At 46.5% G+C, this 3,574-nt stretch overlaps 1 pseudogene; it reads left to right on the forward strand.

Annotated features, from left to right (window-relative positions):
• The first annotated feature begins 912 nt into the window (after window positions 1-912).
• On the forward strand, window positions 913-1,671 carry LOC111532021 (annotated as a pseudogene).
• Window positions 1,672-3,574: the final 1,903 nt, after the last annotated feature.

A 3,574-nucleotide genomic window follows, 5' to 3' on the forward strand; every position in this document is an offset into this window, starting at 1 on the left:
TTGCTTCATAAGTTTCTAGTAAATGCATATTCCCAAGGTATTTTACTCAAATTTGAAAAAACTGTAAAATTGAAACCTATGAAAAACCTATAGAATAGCTTTCCTATTTTAAAAGGGTGGGGAATGAAGAAGGGAGACTAAGATTTAGAAATGTCTTTCCATCTGATCTCCAGTTTAGCCTCCTCCAGGAGGTCTACAGGACACATCGCTAGATAACTAAAATGTAAAAATCACCCGTAAAAAGATCTCCCATTATCATTGTCCAGGGTTCTTACCTTTATGTATGTTTACGTGCCTGACACCAATACATGTCTTTGCTCTTTGAGAAGATCACAGAAAACAAACAGCCTAGAGTTATGTAAATGTTTGGAGTCTATGTTTGAGGACGATTTTTCTCCAACTATTCTACTTTAAACAGAAATTAGAAATGAAACCAGCATCTCAGCTGGGCGCAGTGGCTCATGCCTGTAATCCCAGCACTTTGGTAGGCTGAGGTGGGTGGATCACAAGGTCAAGAGATCAAGACCAGCCTGGCCAACATGGTGAAACCCCGTCTCTACTAAAAATACAAAAATTAGGCGGGCATGGTGGCATCCACCTGTAGTCCCAGCTACTAGGGAAGCTGAGGCAGGAGAATTGCTTGAATCTGGGAGGCAGAGGTTGCAGTGAGCTGAGATCACACCACTGCACTCCAGCCTAGCAACAGAGAGAGACTCGTCTCAAAAAAAAAAAAAGATAAAAGAAAAAAGAAAAAGAGACCAGCATCTCTCACTTCCTGCTCCTGGACTTCTCTGAGCACCCAGAGCAGCAGCCTCTCCTGTTTGGGCTCTTCTTGGGCATGTACCTGGTCACTGTGTTAAGGAACCTGCTCATCCTTCCAGCCATTGGTTCTGACCCTTATCTCCACAACCCATGTACTTCTTCCTGGCAAATCTGTCCTTCATCAATACCTGTTTGATCTGCACCATTGTCCCCAAGGTGCTGGTGAACATCCAGACACATCACACCATCTCCTATACTGGGTGCCTCATGCAGGTGCACTTCTTCATGCCACTAGCCCTGCTAGATAACTTCCTGCTGGCTGTGATGGCGTATGATTACTACGTGGCCATCTGCCTTCCTCTACACTACATGATCATGCATCCCCAAGCCTGCCTGCTGCTGGCGGCCATGTCCTGACTCTGCTCCCACCTCCAGGTTTTCTCACTCATTCTCCTGATGACTCGATTATCATTCTGGGCCTCCCATTCCATCCCACAGTTTTTCTGTGATCTTCTCCCACTCCTCAAACTTGCCTGTTCAGACATCAAGGTCTTTCACTTCATGATGTTCACTGAAGCCACTCTTTCTGGTGTTGTCCCTCTCATCTGTGTCCTAGTCTCTTATGCCCACATCATGCACACCATCCTCAGAGTTTCCTATGATGAGGGGAAACACAAAGACTTCTCTACCCGTGCCTCTCACCTGACAGTGATCACTCTTTTCTATGGAACCGTGTTTCTGGTATATTTCCAGCCTTCATTCCTACTACCAGATACTGGAATGATTGCATCCATTGTATACACAATGGTCACTCCCATGCTGAACTCTTTTGTCTATAGCCTGAGGAAGTGGGACATGAAAGAGGCTTTGTGCAGACTCTTTGGCTTGAGAAAATGCACTACTCAATAAAGAGTCCTGCCCCACAGCAGAAGCCCAGGCTCTTCTGAATGCCTTCCTAATTGAACTTCTCTATTACAATCTTGAAAAACTCAAATCCAAGGCAGGATGAATGCTCAGTGCTACAGGCAGGTTTAACAAATCAGGAACGCCTGATGTGGCAGGACTGGAATAGGATCCATTGGCCAGGGACAGAACTACAGCCTGGAGGATGGCCAGCAATTCCTACAGGATGACATAATTAGTGTGGAGAGGTACCCAAGCAGATTCATACCAGAGAATGGGAACCACCAAAAGAATAACATCAGATAGAACTTAAGTTCTTGAAGGAAGCACAGTTAGCAGCTCAGTCTGACTGACAGGCCTCACTCAATGAGAAAAAATACTGACTAGATCTGAGAAGTGTCACATACTTCAACTTTCAGGGACTATTTCCAAGTCCAGCTTAGGCAGCAGCTCACTCACAGGGATTAACTTCCACATGCAGAAAACAACCAAAAAGGCACACGTTTTGGTAGGACTAACAGAGCCAGAATTGTTTTAGGAGAAACTAGGCACAAATAGATCAGAAAACTGGTCCCAAGACATCCAACTGAGATTAGAGCTAAAGACTCTGACAGTGAGTTATTGGGACAAGCCCTTAATTCTTTAGTTTTAAATCCTGATTTATTTTCCTTATATGTCCTGCAATACATATTCATTATAATAATTTTGTAAAACTATTTCATTGCATCATTATTGTAATAGTGAGAGGTTAAAAACCTAGTAGTTTTCAGAAATAGGAATGCCTTTACATTGTTGATGGGAGTGTAAATTAGTTCAACCATTGTGGAAGACGATGTGGTGATTCCTAAAGGATCAAGAACTACCATTGAACCTAACAATCCCATTACTGGGCATACACCAAAAGGATTATAAATCATGCTACCATAAAGACACATGCACACGTATGTTTATCGCAACACTATTCACAGTAGCAAAGACTTGGAACCAACCCAAATGTCCATCAATAATAGAATGGATAAAGAAAATACGGCACAAAAGAAAATCTTGGGGGGTGGAGCAAGATGGCCGAATAGGAACAGCTCCAGTCTGCATCTCCCAGCGCGAGCGACACAGAAGACCGGTGATTTCTGCATTTTCAACTGAGGTACTGGGGTCATCTCACTCGGGAGTGCCGGACAATCGGTGCTGCTCAGCAGCTGCAGCCTGACCAGCGAGGGCTGAAGCAGGGCGAGGCATCGCCTCACCTGGGAAGCGTGAGGGGGAAGGGAGTCCCTTTTCCTAGCCAGGGGAACTAAGACACACAACACCTGGAAAATTGGGTAACTCCCACCCCAATACTGCGCTGTAACACCGGCACACCGGAAAATATATCCCACACCTGGCTGGGAGGGTCCCACGCCCACGGAGCCTCCCTCCTTGTTAACACAGCAGTCTGCTGCAATCTAACCGCAAGGCAGCAGCGAGGCTGGGGGAGGGGCGCCCGCCATGGCTGAGGCTTAAGTAGGTAAATAAAGCCGCTGGGAAGCTCGAACTGGGTGGAGCTCACAGCAGCTCAAGGAAACCTGCCTGTCTCTGTAGACTCCGCCTCTGGGGACAGGGCTCAGCTAAAGGAGCAGAAGCCTGTGCAGACACGAACGACTCTGTCTGACAGCTTTGAAGAGAGCAGTGGATCTCCCAACATGGAGGTTGAGATCTGAGAAGGGGCAGTCTAACTGCTCAAGTGGGTCCCTGACCCCTGAGTAGCCTAACTGGGAGACATCCCCCACTAGGGGCAGTCTGACACCTCACACCTCACAGGGTGGAGTACACCCCTGAGAGGAAGCTTCCAAAGCAAGAATCAGACAGGTGCACTCACTGTTCAACAATATTCTATCTTCTGCAACCTCTGCTGCTGATACCCAGGCAAACA

This window comes from Piliocolobus tephrosceles, unplaced genomic scaffold, assembly GCF_002776525.5.
Source record: "Piliocolobus tephrosceles isolate RC106 unplaced genomic scaffold, ASM277652v3 unscaffolded_4927, whole genome shotgun sequence".
In the NCBI taxonomy this organism is placed as follows: Eukaryota; Metazoa; Chordata; class Mammalia; order Primates; family Cercopithecidae; genus Piliocolobus; species Piliocolobus tephrosceles.